General features: G+C 40.3%; 1 non-coding gene across 1 annotated transcript; it reads left to right on the top strand.

Annotated features, from left to right (window-relative positions):
* Positions 1-14,844: 14,844 nt before the first annotated feature.
* Positions 14,845-15,690, top strand: LOC141570313 (18S ribosomal RNA). Its single transcript, XR_012494317.1, has one exon. It is a non-coding gene; the product is annotated as an 18S ribosomal RNA (ribosomal RNA).
* The last annotated feature ends 7,465 nt before the right edge of the window (positions 15,691-23,155 follow it).

Raw genomic sequence — 23,155 nt, 5'->3', positions numbered from 1 at the left:
CATCCGTACCCCACACCCTCCATGAAGCATTTCTTTTTTTTTTTAACTTTTTATTAAATTAATTGGGGTGGCATTGGTTAGTAAAATTATATAGGTTTCAAGTGTACAATTCTATAACATATCATCTATATATTGCATTATGCGTTCACCACCCAAAGCCAGTTCTCCATCTATCACCATATATTTGACCCCCTTGACCTTTCTGTACTGCATCAGCCCCTCATGGTCACTCTGGCCTCTGAAAGTCTGTGGCCCTATTGGTTTCCATTCTAGAAACAAAGTAAAAGTACTGATTTTTAATAAACATACAAGAATTGATATATTCAGTGGCTACTGTCTTCTCCAAAGGGGTCAGACACTAACAATACTGCCACTCTTTAAAATAGTTTTGGAATTTAGATAATGGTGAGGCAGAAAGCCTTCCTTATTCAGGAAGCTGTAGTGGCATGCAGGACCACAGACACCTTGGAAATTTGTTGTCCCTGAGTGGAAATGCTCAACAGAATGGATTCTACATCAAAGTTACGCCATTCCTTCCCAGAGCTTTCTCCCACCATTATAAGAACACAAGATTATCTTCTGGAAAATCAACAGCTCCAGCCAGTGGGACAGGACTGATAAAGCTGCTGGTTTAGGAAGCTGGCCCTGGAAAGCTGGATGGCCTCTCCTAACTCAGTCATCTCTGGCCTGATCAGTCTTATTAAAGCATGCTTTACACTGTGTTGCATCCTAAAATAAAAATAGGGACCAATAGGAGAAAGTAGAACTGAATTAAGAATCCCTTGAAAAATTCTAATTTTGGGGTCCCTCTTGCCTAAGAATGACTGCTTACAGTTCCTTCCCATATAAACTATACTTCCCTGCTTTTCTCTGGCTCTTTCCTGCATGAACTTAGGATGTTTTACAAGAACCAGTCTCTACTTCTAAATGACACATAAGCACATCCATCCTACCTACATTTTCCCTTCCCTGGATTAGCTGTGTGGTCAGCAAGCCTTCAAAGTTGGGATAAAATTAGTTTTCTAAGATTGAACCTTAGTAACTCCACTTCTATGGTTCAGCACCTTTCCTGGATGGTTGCTGGGCAAACGTCTCTGTGCAGGTGCTGCTGACAGTAAACACGTTAACACACATTTGGCCTGGGGTTTAACCACGTTCAATTCTGGGTTTGTCATATGCTCTCTCGCTATTTATACTGCTTTGGATCAGCTACTTGATACTTAATAAAATTTGCCTCCAAGTTGTCCTGCAGGGAAAATGACCTATTGGGGAGAACACTGTTCCAACTTGCTAACCTCAGATGATTGCCTAATAGTCCTCTGCAAAGGTTGCAGAAGTGCAGTGTGTGAAAGTCTGTGCCACTTCCTGGCACTGAACGGCACCAAGTGCTTTAGTGTAAATAGAATTGTATCTCCTGCCTTCGGGGGGCCTTTCCAGCCAACCTGTCCCATGTGGCAACAACTGTAGATGGCATGAGCAAGGTGGAAATTCGGCCTCTGCTCAAGGTTGGAACACGCAGGCTTCGTCAGTGATGATGTTATCCATCTTTCAGTTATTTCAGAAAGAAGAGAACGTAACAGAGGCAAGAATGGATCTATGGGATGGAAATAATGAGCCATTTATAACCCAAAATGAAACTGCCAGGAAAAACAAACACCCAAAAAAGTACATTTTATCAGAGGCCTGCGCTGCCCAAGGCTAGTGGGGTACAAGGTACTGAGTGTACTGAGCCACTCAGTACCGGGTACTGGGCCAAGAGCTACAGTAAGTCATGTCCCCCCTCTCCACCCTCCTCCCCGTGCTGTTTCTCTCCTGTCAGCTGGATCAGCAGCCTTAACCACCTGGTGGAGAAGAGCTTTAGTGTTGTCTAAGTGTGTGCAGGGTGGATGTTTCACATTTTTGATAAAGATGTGGAGTCATGTTGCAACACTTCACAAGTGCTTCTGCATAAGATTGCGCAATCCGGGGCTCTGTGCGCTAACACACAGCTTATGCAAGGCGTGAGCAGCCCCTCCAGGTCTCTCCTCACAGGCGCTGGAAGTATTTTCAGGCTCTGCATTTGGCCCTGGTTTCCCGCAGGTCTTTGCCCCAAAGGTGTGTGGAATGGCTCAGCTGTCAGCACCTGCTGCCGAGGTGGAGAAAACTGCTGTGGACTGATCCCCCTCTGGCACCAGCACAAAGGAGGCTGGGTCTGGTCCTGAGAGCGCAGTGGCCTAACCGGAAGCACCCTGGAGGGAAGGAGGATGAGGACTTTTAATCTAAAGAAGTCTAGGCCAGAAGATTGAACTGGGGCTGCGAGGTAACAAAAACGAAATGGATTTCTCCAAAGCAAGATGTCCTAGTCACACCAGGAGCACTGTGGAATGGTTTGCTCACAGCTCCTCTGTCTGTTGCTTAAACATGTGGTGCTGTGCTCTCCTCCTCCGGCTTACCTGGAGCACAGTTATAAAGTAGGTTGAGGGTTTAGTGCCCTCTCACCTCCACTCACTGTACGCGTGCTCTCTCCCTGTTTGGCGTGTGTTTCCCCACAGGCTTCCATCCACTCAAGAAAGATTTTGAGCCCTTGCTCAATGCCAGGTGCTGTGCCAAGCACTGGGCACCAGGCAGGGCTTTCCCAACACCTGGTGGCCCCCTGCAGCACACTGGGCCAGGCCCACGTGGAGCTCCTCTCCCATGTCACTCTCAGCCCCTCCATGTCCCAAATTATTCCTCCCTCCATTCACCTCCCATGTCTCTCTCTCTCTCTCTCTCTCTCTCTCTCTCTCTCTCTCTCTCTCTCTCTTTCTTCCTTTTGGGGTGAGACTATTTCTTTATAGTTCTTATCATAGTAATCTAACAAGTTACTCTTAAGAAAGGATTGCTTTTGGCAATCACTGATTTCTCTCAGGAGTTTCTGCACATTAAAAAGTGATGGTTTGAAGAAATGATGTCTTCCACTAAATGAACAAGGGACTAATTGGGGAAATTGAAACAGGAGGGCACAGGGGAATAATGTATTGTCTGAGCAGACTTTTTCCAATTTCACCAGGGCGGCAGGTTGCCTCTTTCACCTCTTCACTTATCGGTGAGCTATGTATGTAGTGGTTAAGGGAACAAATTCTGGAGCTGAACTACTGGGTTCAAATCCCAGCTCTGCAAATCTTATATAAAGTAATTAATATAAATCTTAGGAAAGTAATTTAATCTTTGTTCGTTAATTTGCTCATGAAAAGAGGGATGGTAGAAATAGCTAAGTACATCTGACAGAGTGGCTTGGGGATTAACATAAATTAGTATGTATGAAGTTTTTACAGTACTGGCATACATTGTAAGTACTCTATAAATATTAATTTTGATTTTTCATGAGGCCTATTCTATCCTGTCTGTTTTGCTGTCAGATTTTCATGTGAGTTGTTGTACTCCAAAGAGAAGACTTGTTGTTTGGGGCTGTAGTTTCCTCATCTGCAAAATAGGAAGTAGTGACTGAATGAGGATGTGGGGCAGAGGACCAGTCAGGTGACCAGGTTCTCCTCTGGGAACTTTACCGGCTTCTTGATGGTGCACCACTCATTTCAGCTCTCTGCCTCCCAGAGATTGAACTTGATTGGCATTTTCCAAACTCAGTTCATTCAAACAACACTTGCAGTATCGTCACCACATGCCTGAACCGCATCTCTGTACCTGGCTGCTTACTTGATATTTTCCATTAGATAATCTCTAAAATCAACTCACTTTCATATGTAACTTTGCAATAAGAGGGAATAGCCATATACTCAAGGGCTTGATATAGTAGCTATACATTTTTCTAATACATGTTAAATACTTAATGAAATTTTAAAATATTTGTATAACACCCCAATATAACATCTTGCATGCCACCAATGATATACATGCACCATTTTAGGAAACTCTGCATTAAATGTTCACTATGAATCCACCAGCTCTAAAATCCTCTCGGTTATTGTTATATAATTTTCATGTGGTTATTTAACTTTGGATGTGTTTCTTTATATCATATGCCTTCTCGGGGGCACAGATTATGGCTTATGCCTCTGTAGGCACCTAGCACCTAGAAGAGTACTTGGTAAATATATGATTTTAAATTATAAATACATGCATATATATACACACAAATATATGTGTCATCTACTGGCCAACAGGCTAACAAAAATGCTCATTTCTTTTTCTTCACTAAATGAGGTGAAGCGTGTGGAGCTCCAGGCCGTGAGTGGGCGGGTGCTCAGGAAATGTTAGCACCTCTTCCCGTGTTCTTTGTTATTGTGGCTATTTGTTCGAGTGAAAAGGGAGCCCACTTCCTAAGGAATTTATAACCCTGGATATTGTTGGGCCAGAATAATTGTCTTCAATGTCAGCCCTAAAGTAGTCCGTTCCCAGGTCTAGAAATACCTGTTTAAGAAAAAAAAAAAAAAAGTGATTTCTAAATGCTATTATTGAAGGGGTCTCAAGAAATTCTCTGGTGATTTACTGCAAGTTCATCAGCCAAAATTCGATGTGCACCCACAGTATCATGGCACAGTTCTGGGTTCAGAGCTTGAGCAATGTCTCAATCTGCCAACATTTATTAGCGTCTTCCTGAGCCCCTTCTGTGTCAATAACTTTGGGAGATACAAACGTGAATATGACTATCAGACGGTGAAGAGAGTAGTGAAAGGTGAGTTCCTTGAAAGCAGGGATATGTCTTGCTCATCTTTGTAGCCCTGGGGCTTAGCAAAGCACATACATGTGGTATCTGTGCTTTACATCTTTGTTCCATAAAGGAACAAATGAATGAATGAAGACAGCAGTCTAGCACTTAAAGAGCTCACAGTCGGTTTGAGGAGAGAGAAAGAGCATAGAAAAATGAAGCATTAATTAACAATAACCCATCATTACAAGAGATAACACAGGCTATTAAAGGTTAAATGAATCCTTAAGGTCATACACCCTCTCCCAAACACCGAGTGTTGATTCAGCGGCAGGCCTCACAGCAGGATGTGTATTGGCCACTCTTCTGTACTTATCATTTTTCTGCCCAAGAGCTCAACTTCAGAGGGAAGTTGCTAAGATACTGTCATATGACTGATTTCTAAAGGCCCTTGAGTTTATCAGCTCCTGGGAGTGAGCAGGGTATAATTTAAGGTAAATAAATCCCTGAGGTGTTTATCCTCCCAAGCATTCCTCAGTCATCCACAGGCAAGAAGAGAAATGGCAATGATGCTTCTCTAAAAGCTATGAAATTAGAATGTGCAAGAAGTTGAAAAGCTTTAACTAATGATTTTTTAGGCTGTAAATCAGGGCCACCCTTCATGAAAGGGACTTTGCCATGATTTCCTGAAGGCAGGCACTGGGCTTTCCATAGAGCTCTCTAGGATTCCAAACTGCCAGCATAAAAATAGCAGCTCAAATCTATGTTCTCCATTATTCATTAGTCATTGAAATACTCTTCCCAAATATACACTTAACTGTAGGGTTTTTCCTTCTTCTGTAGGGTTTTAAACCATTTTTAGTACATAAACTAGACCATATATTTCAGTCTATTTCACTGGGCATAATGATACCACCTGTAGCAAAACACTAATTAATTGGAAAGAATGACATTTCCATTAAAATTTTTCTTGAAAAATGATTTACACCTAATAAAAATTTCAAACAGGACAAAACAGTATGGACTGGAAAGTAAATTTCTGTCGACCTCTAGAACTTAGTCTCCCAGTCTTTTCCATATTATATTTCTTGGGTATCCTTCCAGAAATATTCTATGTATATACCAGCATATATGCATATATGCTGCCCCTTTCTTACACATATTCACTGTTCCTTAGTAAAACTTAGCAAGATATTATGGAGCTTACAAATAAATTTACCTCTTACAGTTCAATAGCTGTACTGTGTTTCATTATATGAATGTCCCAAAATTTACCCAGTCCTCTCCTGGTAGATATATAGGTGGTTTCTAATCTTTTGCTCCTATGAACATATTTTTGCACATATATATAAATAGAACTATGAATCAATACCTTAAAGTAGAATTGCAGAGTCAAAGGGTAGGTAAATTTTAATTCTGATAGACATTGGCAAATGGTGACAACTTTTGATAAGAATTGCAAAAGTAAAGTATTTGTTTCTACCAGAAACAAGAATAAAGACACTATTTTATTTTAAACTTTAATGCCTCAGACAAGCAGCACATTTATTTATGAAACTCATTTGCCAATGTCTTTCTCTCTCTCACACACACACACACACACACACACACACACACACACACTATTATGCATCCATTCAAAATACACTGACAACTTACTAAATGAGGAACTTGCCAGAACTTCCTTACTGCCAAATTGCATGAGTATTGCAATGGGGTTAGCTCAATAATACCACATGTTCTCCACCTTACCCTCGCTGTGTTTACTACCCTTTGTGGCCCTAGTAATTTAGCAACACTGCCTTATTTTTCTTTTGTAACCAAAGGTCAGTTTATGACCTTGTCCTCTTTCTTCCTTCTCCCAAACACTGGCACATCATTTCTTCTCACCATGGTTTCCTCACAAAAGGAACCAGTCTAAAATGTTAGGTCAGGCAGATTATGGATGCATCAGTGAAAAGGAACCTGCACACTAGAACTTTGATTTATTTAATTTTCTTATCACCTGTGGGGGTGAGTTAGTAAATGGCAATCTTGTAGTCTGTTCAGCTGCCACTTCCCTCACTGGCTTCTTATATTTAAAAAAAAAGTGAAAAGACCCAGAACATTCTCTAGTTTCTCTAGTGTTTACCCAACACACACTATGTGCTACAATCCCCAGCTGGGGCTCCTTTCCTATTTGTTCTTGTAACATGAGAAACCATATAGAGGTTTTGTATTTGTTTTGTAACCAGATGTAACCATTTTATTTTCTCTGCCTCTGACCACAAACATAGAACCTTCCTGGTAACCACTGAAAATCTACATCTCACCAGGTTGCAACTGAATAAAGTAATCTTCGTTCTGTTGGTGACAACCAATTAAATAAATGCTCTGCTTGTTTTTGGAATGAATTGAAGAAAATAGCCCTACTTCAAATATGTTTGGGGTCCATGGATCCATTAAATGATTTCTGTAATGTGAGTAACCAAGAAGCTTCATTTTTTATTTATCTCAGAATCACTCTGAGCCAGATATTGTGAATGAAAAAATAAAAAAAAAGAAGATTTAGACTCTGCAAGGAAGCACTTTCAATATCCTTGTGCTGGGAGCTATTTAAGGTTCTTAGTCCAGATAACCCTGCTCTGTCAGAAAGAAATAGGTAAAAGAACAGATCTTCTATTTAAAAACAAAAGTAAAAGTAAGAGACCCACTGAACTATGTTAACACTTAATTGATAAATTTCAAACTCACATAAGTTGGTCACCTGGCCATGTAGGAGTTTTTAGTGCTGCTACTCTTTGTACTGCCATATGGAGTCACCAGAAAGAGGGATCCTGGGGACTTAGAAAAGGGGATGAGGATGGAGAACAGGTGGAGCCACCAAACTGTTCCAAGCCAGGCCAGGAACCTTGAAAGGAAAACTCCACATGCAATCAACTGACCAAATCCTTCCACACAACGGAAAGGTTTTGAAATCAGTCAAGATAGGAGAAAAGGTCCAAGATGGCAGATTAGGTAAATGCTATGCCTACTGCATCCCAGGATCACACCAAAATTACAAATAAATTATAGAACAATCCACCTCAAGAATCACCTGAAGACCAGCTGAACAGAACCCGTGTAACAAAGGATATAAAGAAGAGGCCACATTGAGACAGGTAGGAGGGGGAAGATACAAAGCAGGCTAACCCCAAACTCATGGATTTTGGTTGAACATCACACTGGAAGGGACCCCCAAAGAGGGAGGAGTCTCAGTCCCATGCTGGCCTCCCAAGCCCAAGGGTCCTGTGCCAGGAAGAGGCGTTCCCACAGCATCTAGCAGTGAAAACCAGCCAGGACTCTGTCTGCCCTTCCCAGTGGTGTGGAAGGCAGCTGGAAACTAGAGCCGGCACACAGACTCACTCTTTAGCAAACATTCACCTGGTCTCTGATAGAGGAGCAGCAGTTAGGGAAGCCCGGGGCCATGCGGGGAAGGATTGAGTTGTGTGGCTTCGGGGTGGACCCGGAGGGACAGTAGTCATTGTTTTTCCTGTGTGGAGCCTGACACATGTGTGGCCTACTGGAGGGCACCATCTTTTCAGTGTTAAGCCCTCCCCCAAAGGGCCAAGTGTGGGACCGCATTGGTCTGGTGGACTCATGTGTGCACACTACCTTGGTGACGCCCTGAGTCTCTACCCCTCAGCCGCCGCTGCACAGCTAGTGCTGCGTCGCCCTAGACACTCCACTGCTAGACTTCTGGCCCCGCCCACAGAAGCCTTTTTGCTATGGCTGTGGGCTCTCCGCGGCCAAGGAAATGTTTGCTGATGGCAGTAACCCAAGTCCTGTGCCACAGTGTCTCTTGGGCAGCTCTCGGGAACCTGCAAGCCTGAGAAGGGTGGCAGCTAGCTGTGTTTGGGGTGTTTTTGAGGGGTGGATACAGGCCGGGCACCATTGCAGGAGTGAAGACTGCATTGAATTTGTAGAAACCACCAACCACACACTTTAGCTCCCTGGAATCCCACCCTGCCCACTTAGAGCTGCATTGCCAGGTACACACTGGGCACCAGGGTGGCCGACACTGCCCTATAAGCTGTGGAGGCCTTTTACAGCAGCAGACAGCCCTGAACGGCCTGGGGAGATTTGGGTGGTGGACAGTGACACAAAACCTGTGCCACAGGCACTCTTGGGCAGCTCTGGGGAGTTTGCGAGCCTAAGGCAAGCAGTGGCTGGCTGTGGTGTTCTAACAGCATTTCACAAAGTGGTCTCAAACCAGGCACTGCCCCAAGGTGAGTGGTGGCTGGCTGTGGTGTTCACAGGGGGCTGTGTGAAGTGGTCCCAGTCTGGGCACTGGCATAAGAACTGAATCTGCATTAACTTTGTAAAAACCACTGGCCACATCTTATAACTTCCTTGGACTCCACCCCACCTAGCTAGTGCTGTATTGCTGAGAGCACTCTCAACACCGGTCAACCAGCTCAGACTGCACACCTAAGGAGGCTTTTTAATGGCTGGGCCTTACGGGCAGCTGGCAGGTCGCAATAGGCCTAGGGATCCCTGGGCCATTTGCTAAGCTGTCTCAGTCCCACTATTGGTAGCAGCCAGCCTTGGTTCACAGCGAGGTCACCCCCACATGCCTCCACTCCAGCACAGGCATAAGCCAACCACATGTAGCTTTGTGGCTTCTACCGGGTAGCCACGGGCCAGTCACAGGCAAGGCTGAAATTGGCCTACACAGGAGCCTGTCCCAAGAGACACCAGAAACAACACACCCAGAGGCTGGCTTAAGACCACACCAGAGCACTACCTGATTAGACCTACAAGTGGCACACCCAAAGGTGGGTCTCAACAGGCACAAGAGCTCACGGGGGCAAATCCTGCTCTGAGGGTTCAGCACCCACACAGCAGCTCAGACACTGTGGGCATAGCCAATCCTCACAGTCAGTCAGCCTGGGAGTCATTCTCACCCACTGACATGCCAAAAGCAATCAAGGCTCAATTACAACAGGAGAACACACACAAGGGACCTTCTGGAACCCATACACAGGACATCAGGGAGACTGTGCCATTGGACCACACAGGACATATACTATATATGGCCACCCAGCAAAGACTAGGAGACATAGCAGATCTACCTAATACATAGAAGCAAACCAGAGCGCAGCCAGAATGAGGAAACAAAGAAACATGTCCCAAATAAAAGAACAGTAGAAACCTCCAGAAATAGAACTAAATGAAATGGAGGCAACCAATCTACCAGAGACAGAGTTTAAAACACTGATTAAAAGAATGCTTAAGGGACTTAGTGAGAATTTCAACAAAGAGATAGCAAGCATAAAGACGGACATAGAAACCATTAAAAAGAACCAGTCAGAAATAAATACAATAACTGAAATGATGAATACACTAGAAGGAATCAATAGCAGATAAAGGAGAGGATTGAATCAGTGATTTAGAAGACAAGGTAGCAGAAAACACCCAATTGGAACAACAAAAAGAAAAAAAAATTTTTTTAATGAAGATAATTTAAGGGACCTGTGATACAACATCAAGTGTAGCAACATTCACGCCATAGGAGTACCAGAAGGAGAAGAGACAGAGCAAGGGATCGAGAACCTATTTGAAGAAATGATGACTATAAACTTCCCTAACCTGGTGAAGGAAACAGACATAAAAGCCCAAGAAGCTCAGAGTCCCAAACAAGAACAACCCAAAGAGGCCCATACTAAGTAAGACACATTATAATTAGAATGGCAAAGGTTAATTCTAAAAGCAGCAAGAGAAAGGCAACTAGTTACTTACAAGGGAGCTCCCATAAGACTATCAGCTGATTCTCAACAAACTTTGCAGACCAGAAGGGTATGGCAGGAAATATTCAAAGTGATAAAAAAAAAAACAAAAAAAAACTGGGGTCTACAACTGAGACTACTCTACCCACAAGGCTATCACTTAAAATTGAAGGAGAGATAAAGAACTTCCCAGACAAGAAGAAAATAAAGGAATTCATTACCACTAAACCAGTATTACAAGAAATGTTAAAAACAAAAAACAAACAAACAAAAAAAAAACTTCTTTAAGCAGAAGAAAGAAGAAAACAAACAAATGAAGATCAAAAATATAAATAATAAAATGTCAATAACTATGTACCTATCAATAATCACTTTAAATATAACTTGATTAAGTGCTCCAAAAGACATAGAATAGCTGAGTGGATAAGAAAACAAGACCCATATATATGCTGTCTACAAGAGACCCACCTCAGATCAAAAGACACACACAGATTGAAAGTAAAGGAATGGAAAAATATATTTCATGCGAATGGAAATGAGAAAAAAACTGAAGTAGCAATACTTATACTGGACAAAATAGACTTTAAAATGAAGACTATAATAAGACACAAAGAAGGACATTACATAATAATAAAGGGATCAATCCAACAAGAGGACATCACCCTAGTAAACATCTCTGGATCCAACATAGGAGCACCTAAATATATAAAACAAATATTAACTGACATAAAGGCAGAGGTCAACAGTAACACAATCATAGCAGGTGATTTTAACACCCTACCGACATCAATGAACAGATCTTCCAGACAGAAAATCAATACGGAAACAGTGGCCTTAAATGACACACTAGACCAGATGGATTTAATTGATATTTTTAGAGCATTTCACACCAAAGCAGCAAAATATACATTATTTTCAAGTGCACATGGAACAGTTTCCAAGATAGACCATATGTTAGGCCACAAAACAAGTCTTAATGAGTTTAAGAAGATTGAAATCATATTAAACATCCTCTCTGATCACAGTGGTATGAAACTAGAAATAAATTATTAAATAAATAAATAAATAAATAAAACCCTGAGAAACACAAAAACACATGAAGGCTAAACAACATGCTAGTAAATAATGGATGGGTCAACAATGAGATCAAGGAAGAAATCAAAAGACACCTTGAGACAAATGAAAGTGAAAACACAACAAATCCCAAACTATGGGACATAGTGAAAGCAGTCCTGAGAGGGAAATTATAATGCAAGCCTACCCAAAGAAACAAGAAAAATCTCAGATCAATAGTTTATCTTTATACCTAAGGGAACTGGAAAAATAACAGCAAACAAAGCCCAAAGTGAGTCCAGGGAAGGAAATAATAAAGAGCAGAGCAGAAATAAGCAAAACAGAGACAAAAAAAAAAAAAAAAGATCAATGAAACCAAGATTTTTTAAAAGATAAACAAAATTGACAAGACCTTAACCAGATTCACCAAGAGAAAAAGAGAGAGGACCCAAATAAATAAAATCAGAAATGAAAGAGAAGTGACAATCTACACCACAGAAATACAAAAAAATTTAAGAAAATACTATGAGCAACTATACACCAACAAATTGGACAATCTGGAAGAAATGGATAAATTCCCAGAAGCATACAATCCTCTAAAGCTGAATCAAGAAGAAACAGAAAATATGAACAGACTGATGACTACCACCAAAATTGAATCAGTAATTAACAAGCTCTGAACAAACAAAAGTCCTGGCCCAGATGACTTCACAAGTGAATTTTACCAAGCATTCAAAAAGAATTAACACCTATGCTCCTCAAACTATTCCAAACAATCCAAGAGGAAGGAAGGCTCCCAAGCTCAGTTTATGAGGCCATCATTACTCTGATTGCAAAACAAGACAAAGACATTACAAAAAAAAGAAAACTATAGGACAATATCTCTAATAAACATAGATGCAAAAATCCTCAACAAAATATTAGCAAACTGAATTCAGCAATATGTTAAAAAGATCATACACCACAATCAAATGGGATTCATTCCTGGTATGCAAGGTTGATTCAATATCCACAAATCAATTAACATGGTACACCACATAAACAAAATGAAAAATAAAAATCATATGATCATAACGATAGATGCAGAAAAAGCATATGACAAAAATACAGCATCTATTTTTGATAAAAACTCTCAGCAAAGTGGGAATAGAGGGAACATATCTCAACTTAATTAAAGCTATATATGACAAACACACGGATAATATCATACTCAATGGGGGAAAGCTAAAAGCATTCTCCTTAAGATCAAGAACAAGATCAGGATGCCCACTTTCACCATTTTTATTCAACATAGTACTGGAAGTTCTAGCCACAGCAATAAGACAAGAAAAAGAAATGGCATCCAATTGGGAAAGGAAGAAATAAAATTGTCATTATTTGCAGATGATATGATAATATATAGAGAAAACCCCAAAAATTCCACCAAAAACTAGTAGAACCGATAAATGAATTTAGTAAAATAGTAGGATACAAAATTAACATTCAGAAATTGATTGCATTTTTATACACCAATAATTAACTATCAAAAAGAGAAATTAAGAAAACAATCCCATTTACAACTGCATCAAAAAAAAAAAAAAAATACTTAGGAATAAATTTAACCAAGGAAGTAAAAGACCTGTACTCAGAAAAATATAAGACATTGAAGAGAGAAATTAAAGAAGATACAAATAAATGAACACATATACCATGTTTATGGATAGGAAGAATTAATGTAGTCAAAATGCCCATACTACCCACAGTAATATATAGATTCAATGCAATCCTTATCAAAGTACCAGTGGCATTTTTCACAGAACTAGAACAAATAATCCTAAAATATATATGGAACCATAAAAGACCCCAAATAGCCATGACAATCCTGAGAAATAAGAACAACAAAGTTGGAGGTATCAGGCTACCTGATATCAAATTATACTACAAGGTGATAGTAATCAAAACTGCATGGTATTTGGCATAAAAACAGACACATAGACCAATGGAACAGAATATAGAGCCCAGAAATAAATCAATGCCTATATGGTCATTTAATCTATGACAAAGGAAGCAAGAATTTACACTGGGGTAAAGACAGTCTATTCAATAAATGTTCCTGGGAAAACTGGACAGATACATGCAAGGAAATGAAACTTAACCACCTTCTTATGCCAGATACAAGAATAAACTCAAAATGGATAAAAGACTTAAATGTAAGATCTGAAACCATAAAACTGCTAGAAGAAAATATAGGAAGTAAACTCTCAGACCCTTAGTAACATTTTTTCTGATATATTTCCTCAGGCAAGGGAAACAAAAGAAAAAATAAACAAAGGGGACTATATCAAACTATAAAGTTTTTTCACCATCAACAAAGCAAAAAGACATTCTACTGAATGGGAGAAGATATTTGCCAATGATACATCTGAAAATGGGTTAATATCCAAAATTTATTTTAAAAACTCACACAACTTAACACTGAAAAAAAACAACCCAATTGAAAAATGGGCAGAAGACCTGAATAGACATTTCTCCAAAAGGGACATACTGATGGCAAATAGATATATGAAAAGATGCTTAATGTCACTAATCGTCAGAAAATTACAAATTAAAATCATAATGAGATATCTTTGCACTCCTGTCACAATGGCCATCATCAATAAATCAACAAACAAGTGCTGATGAGAATGTGGAGAAAAGAGAACCCTCAGGTAGTTGGTAGGATTGCAAATTGGTGCAGCCCCTATGGAAAACAGTCTGGAGGTTCCTCAAAAAGTTAAAATAGAACTACCTTATGACTCAGCAATTCCATTCCTGGGTATTTATCCAAAGAAATCCAAAATACTAATTCAAAAAAATATATGCACCCTTATGTTTAATGCAGTGCTATTCACAATAACCAAAATATGGAAAGAACTGAAATGCCCATCAATAGATGATTGGATAAAGAAATTGTGGTACATTTATACAATGGAGTACTACTCTGCCATAAAAAAGAATAAAATCTTCCATTTGCAACAACATGGATGGACCTAGAGGATATTATGCTAAAATGAAATAAGTCAGACAGAGAAAGACAAATACCATATGATCTCACTTATATGTGGAATCTAAAGAACAGAATAAATGAACAAACAAAACAGAAATAGACTCATAGATACAGAGAACAAACTGATGGTTGCTAGATGGGAGTGGTGTTGGGGGATGGGGGAGAAAGGTGAAGGGATTAGGAAGTACAAATTGGTAGTCACAAAATAGTCACAAGGATGTGAAAACTACTATGGGAATATAATCAATAATGTTGTAAAGACTATGTAGGGTGTCAAATGGATACTGGACTTATGGGATGATTACTTCATAGATTATACAAATGCCTAACCACTGTGCTGTACCCCCAAAAGTAATACAAAATAATACTGAATGTCATATATATAAGCATATATAAGCAAGGCTTATAACACCTTGCTTAACCACACCCCCACGGGAAACAGCAGTGATAAAAATTAAGCCATGAACGAAAGTTCGACTAAGTTATACCTACTCCTCAGGGTTGGTAAATTTCGTGCCAGCCACCGCGGTCACACGATTAACCCAAATCAACAGAAATACGGCGTAAAGCGTGTTTAAGAGTGCAAAAAAATAAAGTTAAATTCTAGCTAAGCCGTAAAAAGCCCTAGCTAAAATAAAAATAAACTACGAAAGTGACTTTACGAATTCTGAACACACGATAGCTAAGACCCAAACTGGGATTAGATACCCCACTATGCTTAGCCCTAAACCTAAACAATCAACACAACAACATTATTCGCCAGAGTACTACTAGCAACAGCTTAAAACTCAAAGGACTTGGCGGTGCTTTATACCCTCTAGAGGAGCCTGTCCTATAATCGATAAACCCCGATAGACCTCACCAGCTCTTGCCAATTCAGCTTATATACCGCCATCCTCAGCAAACCCTAAAAAGGAACTACAGTAAGCACAAACATAAGACATAAAAACGTTAGGTCAAGGTGTAGCCTATGAGCTGGGAAGAGATGGGCTACATTTTCTTCTTAAAGAACACTTAAAACTTCATACGGAAGCTCCAATGAAATAAAGAGCGGAAGGTGGATTTAGTAGTAAATCAAGAACAAAGAGCTTGATTGAATTAGGCCATGAAGCACGCACACACCGCCCGTCACCCTCCTCAAATATAGAGGTAACACCCAAACCTATTATCATGTACCCATAGTATGAGAGGAGATAAGTCGTAACAAGGTAAGCGTACTGGAAAGTGCGCTTGGATACATCAAAGTGTAGCTTAAGCCAAAGCACCTGGCTTACACCCAGGAGACTTCACATACAATGAACACTTTGAACAAGTACTAGCCCAACCATAACTCAGCTTAATTAATACAACCAATTAAATCAAAACATTTACCTTCGTGAAAGTATAGGAGATAGAAAACTCACTTGGCGCTATAGAGAAAGTACCGTAAGGGAATGATGAAAGATAACTAAAAGTATAAAATAGCAAAGATTACCCCTTTTACCTTTTGCATAATGATTTAACTAGAACAAATTAGCAAAGAGACCTTAAGTTAATTACCCCGAAACCAGACGAGCTACCTACAAACAGCTTCACAGAGCAAACCCGTCTATGTGGCAAAATAGTGGGAAGATTTGTAGTTAGAGGTGAAAAGCCTACCGAGCCTGGTGATAGCTGGTTGTCCAGAGCAGAATATTAGTTCAAACTTAAACTCTACCTGAATAAACCCAATAATTCCTATGTAAGTTTAAGAACTAGTCTAGAGGGGTACAGCCCACTAGACAAAGGGTACAACCTTTATTAGAGAGTAAGCTACAATCAACACCATAGTTGGCCTAAAAGCAGCCATCAATTAAGAAAGCGTTAAAGCTCAACAAACCAACAACCTTAATTCCTAAAATAACAAGCCAACTCCTAATGTACACAACTGGACTATTCTATTACTAAATAGAAGCAACACTGTTAATATGAGTAACAAGAACTAGTTGTCCCAGCACAAGTCTATATCAGAACGGATGCCCCACTGATAATTAACAACAAACACACGCATAGCCCAAAGCCAAGGCCGAACCACGAAATAAGTTGTTAACCCAAGGCTTATAACCCAAGTTGTTAACATATATATATATATATATATATAGTCACAGGATGTAAAGTACAGCATAGGGAATATAGTCAATGGTATAGTAATAGCTATACACAGTAGACAGTAGACTTGTTGGGGTTATCACTCTGTCCCATATTGTGCAGTTATTAAATATTGGTGAATGAATGAGTAATGAATGAATGAAGGAGTAAAGCTTACAATCATGTTAGAGGAAAAAACACAGGTAAGCAGGTGGAACGTACAGAATGCCAGTGGTGTGAGTTACCAGTTCCACCCAGGATAGCAGAGAAAGACCACAGATTTGAGGTGACAATTGATGGGTTAATGGCCAGAGGAATGGGGGAGGAAGAGGCAAGAGCACAGCATGAGCAAAGGCCTAAAGCAGAGATCAGCAAACTGCTACCCATGGACCAAATCTAGCCTCACACCTGCTTTTGTGAATAAAGTTTTATTTGAACCCAGCCATGCCCATTCATTTACGTTTTGCCTATGGCTGTTTTTATGCTGCAACAGCGGCACTGAGTAGTTGCAACAGAGACAAGACCCATGAAACCTAAAATATTTGCCATATATTCACGGACCTGTAGAAAAGTCCCAGTTGGTGGAACGTGGTCCTAAAAGGAGCTCAGTGAGAGATGAGACAGAAAGGTGAGCAAAGAACAAATCCTGAAAGTTCTTCTATACCATATTAAGAAATTCAGTCTTGGTCCTTTAGGAAATGGGTAAGAGTAGTTTTGCATTTAGAAATGTCTCTCAGATATCTGGTGAGATAAGAGAGATACAAGGGTGCAACAGGAGACCCGCTCTCCAATCCTTACCTCTCTGACAAAAGAGAGTTTAATGCTTGTCATTATCCATCTTGCTATATATATACTTGGGAAACAGAAACTGGCACAGGCACTCAACCAATGCTTATTAAATAAAGGAATTAGGGAAGGAATAAAGACAATAGCATCATTATTAAATAGCATCATTATTAAAAGTTTTTCTGAGTAGGCTGCCTCTGCTATGAAATAAATAGCCGAGATTCCCACTGGTCTCCAGTTTCCACACTAGTGCACACTGAGATCCAGATGTGAGGAGGTTAATAGTGAAACACAAGCCATAGAGAAATTCCTTCCCTTCATCTCAATGCCAACATCATCAGATACCAGCCACTGGCCAAACCTGTGTTTATTCCATGCTCTGTGGCCTAATGAGAGGGGATGGGACAAGAAACAGCTCTGCAATAACTGTCATAAAAATAATGTCACTCAGCTCCACCTGGGGTCTTTCACTGAAAGATCTCAAATCGTATTTTTTTTCTTTTGTTGCTTCTTTAACTATTATTTCTGTTTTTTTCTACTAAAGGAAAAGCCAAAGGATAAAGAGAGGTTGTGATTTCCCAAGGTCACTGAACAAACCAGAAAAGCAGTTTTTCAAAGCTGAGAAAGATTTCAGGATATGTGAAATTCAGTTTCTTTCCCAGCCTAGAATGGGCCGGGTTCATGACTCAATAAGGAAGACAGTATTATCTGAGCTCAATATCTTCAAAAATGAATCATGCTAGAGGAAACTAAGGCTCAAGGGTCTGTGTCAGGAGCATGTTTTTAGTAGTCACACATTGTCCCTGCCCATTGGATTTCAATAGCTATCACCAAACTCCATCATGGGTGAAGGGCCTCTTGGAAGGTCAAGCCTATGGAAGTGGATGGATCTAGCTTGGGGTCTGCCCTTTCTGCCACTACCTATGAAGTCCAGGCCTCCCTATTCCTTTAGTCACCCAAAGTCTATGCCAAAAGTGGCCACAGGTTCCTATTGGTCTGTAATGTTCCTGGTATTCACCTTTGACCAAGTGTAATTCCCAATAAACCCTCCTTTCACGCTAAAAATTGCCCCAGCTCGGACCATAAATTAATTGTATGATCACTCTAGCTCTGACAAATCAAGAGGTTTCCACATTCAATCCAAAGGCCTTCTTCTAATCCTAATTGTTCTATCTCAGCCATTTCTGTTTCCTAGATCCAGAACATTGAACTCACAATAGACCCAAACTCCCAATCAATTCAGGGATCTCCTCTGATGGGTTATCTAATCTCTACACACATGTTTCTGGGAATAGAGTTAACTACACAGCCCATATAACAGTTAATTACTAAATGCTAGAAAATCACTTCCTTACCTTGTGCGAAAATCTGCCTTTCCTGAACTTTTATGTGTTGATCTTCATTCTATTGTCAAAAAGATGACAAATCAGTCCTCCTTCCTGTTCCATAGGAGAGCCCCCTAAAGTCCTCTGTTCTCCATCCCAAACACCTCCAAGCATCAGAAACAAGTTCTAGTGGAGCTGTTAGGAACATAGTTTCAGAGTCAGACCTGGATTCAAGTCTGAGCTCTGTCACTCCCGAGCTAGGTGACCTTTGGCAAACACTTAACTTCCCTAATTTCACTTTCCTTTGCTTATAAATTTTGAGCAAATAGTAACTACATGAGCTAGGTAATGCTAGTTACCTAGCCAAAATCCATCCCTCCTTTCTTCCTTCCTAACCGAGGGGCTCACTTAAACACTCTTGGATACCAGACTCCCTTGCAGCTAGATGTGGGCATGCAACACAGTTCTAGACAATGAGGTATAACTGGAGGTACCAGCTGGGGTTTCTGAGAAAGCTTTTAAGAGCAGGTACATTCAACTTGATTTAACCATTTTAGTTTTGCCACTTAGTCTTTGCCCTTTTTCATTCTTTCTAACTAAAAATCAGTTGTGATGCATGAAGTAGAATAGCCATGTTGCAAACATGAGTGTGAAAGCCCCAGGAGGAAAAGTCTGGGTTCCTGATAGCATCATGGGGCCCCCATAACCCCGCTGAAGTACTTGCTGCTACACTGCTTCTTCCGTAAGAAAAATAAATCCCTCATTTAGTTAAGCCATTGGAATTGGATTCCTGCTATTTATAGTCAAAGGAATACTAAATAACACATACTTCAGAGGGCTTTTGTGCATATAAAATGAACTTAGATGAACTTACTACATTGCCCAGCACACAGCAAATACACAGGGAATGATTTGCAATGATCACTCTCATGATTATTATAACTATTAGTCATTGCTTTGGGCCTCAGAGACAGGGATAAGAACATGTGGCTATGGCAAGCCTACTGGCCACCAAACACCGCTGGCACAAAAACCCTGTGATCTCTCAAGCACAAAGAAAAGTCCATTGCAGATGTTTGGAAAAGAAACGTTTCTGTGAACAACTAAAGAAGTCAGTTCCTCAAAGCACCTGTAAGAGCCCAGAAGCACAAAGAAATGAGATTCCACCTGGGGGGCAGGCTCTTTCTATCTTGGAGACCTTGTCTAATTTCCTCCTGGGCAGGGAATCCATCCACAGTGTACAGTGTGTCTCCTGAAATTTCAGGGCTTCTCTGAATGACAAGCAAAACACCGCACTTTAAGGATGTCATTATTTCACAGAAATCAAAGCCATGACTAACACCAGCTGACCACAGGGGACATGTTCAGATGCAGCCCTGGAAAAATGAATTTGCTTTCTATAACCTAACAGAACTGCCTGCCAAGCTCAGACTCAGATGGCACTGGTCATTCATTCTCACCTGAAGTCCACAAAGCCATCGACCCACCCCAGCCCCACCCACCCCCAATCCAAGTCTGCAGATATAGAGGATGGTGGAAAAAAACAAACAAAACGATCACCTATGGGTCTTGGAGTCAAACAGACCTAGGGTTCAAATCCCAGTGAGTCACTTACAAGCTGGGTAACTTAGGGCAATTTTCCCTCTCTGAGCTGCAGTTTCCACATCTGTAAAGTGGAGATAAGAGGGTTCATTTCACAAGGCTTCAGAGAATCAAAGGAGACAGTGTGTGTAACAGCACCTGGCTATCATTAGTTTCCCTTCCTTGCCTACCAGTAAGTCAGCCCTGGCTGACTTAGTTTGTCCTCCCCCAAGCCCAAAGAGTGGACCCAGCTCAGGTCTCTGCCACTGAGTGTAGCTCCCTGCCTTCTGGTCCGTGTGTCATCATCTAAGATTTTGGGCCACACTGGGGGAGCCAAAGCCTTCCCTGAAGCTGAGGTCATAAAGCAGAAAAAGACAAAGCTCTGCTTTCAGAGAGTAGGTTTGGCTGGCTGTGTGCAAACGCATCTCTCTGTAGCCCCCTGGGTACAGGAGTGCCCCGGAAACCCAGCAGGAAAGGCTGGCCCATTTGGCCCTCCTGCCCACCACTACCACTTGTTACACCTGGACAAACAGCTAAGGAGTGGGGAGCTACTTCACCTAGTCTCTCCATCCTCTGGACACAGCACCCTCGGGTCCCACAGCCTCGGCAGGATGGAATATGACAATCACAAGATTCACATCTCAAGCCATGAAGCATATGCTACTTGCTACATCACGTGGCAGATGTCCTCGGCAGCTGGGTCCACAGCTATGGTGGCACACGCAGTGTTTTGCACACCTCTGTGTCAGGGGAGCCGCCATTAACATCCTTACCACTTTTCTTTTAACCATCGGCTTATCCAGGGACATTTATCAAGCAGGCTTGTGAATATTGAGACTGGCTAGATAATTCCATATATATTTCTCTGTAAATCCATAAGCTAGCAACAGCAAACCACACAGAAACCAAATTCAGGGTCTGTACATCAATGCTCAAAATGTATTTTCTTACAGAGGATAAGAAAAACTAGTAAGAGCAAACAGTAAGCATTAACTGTATGCCAGGCTCTGTTCTGAACACTTCACTTTCTATTAATATCTCCATTTTTAAAATGGGAAAGTTTAGGCTTTGTGGTGTATTCTAGACGTTAATCTGTTATAACTTTTAGCTATTATAAATCTTTTCTTATTCCATCACCTTTTTGTTAACTTTGCTTGTTGTCTGTCATGTAATAGAAATTCTTAATTTTTTAAATGTAGTCAACTATTATATTTTAAATTGCAAACGTATAGTTCTTTAACACCTCCAGTATCTTCTATTAGCTTTATAATTTTACTCTCACACAGCATTTCTCCTTTGTATATGGTTGAGTTAATGAACCAGTTTTCTTTTTCTTTATATAATGAGCGGTTTCCCACTATCAAGCAGTGGATTTTGGGCAAGTCACCCTTTTCCCAGTGACTTATGATGCCATGTTTATCCCATAGCAAGCTCTCGTGTAGACTTGAGTCTGTTTCTGATTCTCGGTATTTTTCCATCGATTTATCTGACTGCTCCACACTGATTCTTTCTGGGAGGGTGAGGCCCTGCTCTTCGCTCTTCCTTTTCAAGATTGCTCTGGCATCATGAATTTTCAGTCCCTTGTGTAAATTTAGAATAAGTATGTTGAGGTCCTCAAAACTACCTTGCCATAATTTTGACATTGAACTTATAGGTTAATTTAAGGGAAATCAACATATTTACATGTCAATGATGTAGTAGTATATCCTTCCACTTAGCTCTTTTTAAAAATTTTCTCAGAAAAGCCTTTGCTTGGCTATTTGTAAATTGTACTTTATAGCAGGGGTGTCCAAACTTTTTTCAACATTTTTCACCAAGGGCCATATGCGGTAAAATACACAAACAGCCAGGCCACTCATTCGAGGTGAAGTACGTATTGCCTCACCTGGTTCATTTAAGTAAACTAAATATATTTTTGGAATTTGCTGCGGGCCAATTAACAATGGATCATGGGCCACAGTTGGCCCGCGGGCCGCAGTTTGGACACCCCTGCTTTATAGTTTGAGAATGGTATCTTACCTTTTTATTATATTTTCTGGATAGTTTTGCTAAAGTTGATAAAGACTAATCACTTTTAAAAACTGATCAGGTATTCACCACCTTTGCTGACATCTTATATTTTAGTCTGTTGATTGAAAATACTCATTTAACCTTTATATCTTCTTTTTCTTTTTTCACCTCTGTCTTTATTGGCCAGGAACTCCAATACGTAAAACAATGAACTGCTATTAAAGAGTAGCAGTGAAATAGAATGTGCCTAAATTTTCTTTTAATATTACATCATATCGTTCTTCACATTTCCAAACAATGTCTCTATCCATCACACCATTTGAATTTTAGAAGCACCCCAAGCAGGTAGGGAGAACAAGTACTGCCCCACTTCACAGATAAGACTCAGTATGGCTGGGTTTGGGGGATCACATCACTAGAAAGGAACCAGAGTCATATTCAGGTCTTCAAGCTTTAAGTTTTCTCACTACAGCAGGCTAACTTACATCTAATGAAAATATATACAACTGTATGATTTAATCCAGTAATACACAAAGTGGACTTTTATTTAAATATCACACCATCCTGAAAAAGATGGTCTTAGATAATTCTATCACTTTTAAAGAAAGCCATGCCAGCTCATTTTAAAGGTCTAAACTTTTTCAAGGTTTTAAGAGAGCCATTTGTCCATAGCAATTAGAGTTGTAAATCTATTAAGAATTTGGGTCTCTACAATGGCAAAATAGCCAGTTAATTTGGTCAGTTCAGGTAAACAAGTTGGTTCTATGGGGCAGATGGGAATTAGTAGAGAAATATTAGTGAAATTGATTTTACTAATATTGCAATGCAGCTACAACTTTCGTTCGGTTGGACTCATTTAAACATTTAAAAGCTGCAGTAAAAATAGTATTGCTATTTC

This window comes from Rhinolophus sinicus, linkage group LG02 (assembly GCF_036562045.2).
Source record: "Rhinolophus sinicus isolate RSC01 linkage group LG02, ASM3656204v1, whole genome shotgun sequence".
In the NCBI taxonomy this organism is placed as follows: Eukaryota; Metazoa; Chordata; class Mammalia; order Chiroptera; family Rhinolophidae; genus Rhinolophus; species Rhinolophus sinicus.
This window is presented reverse-complemented; position numbering and strand designations above follow the sequence as displayed.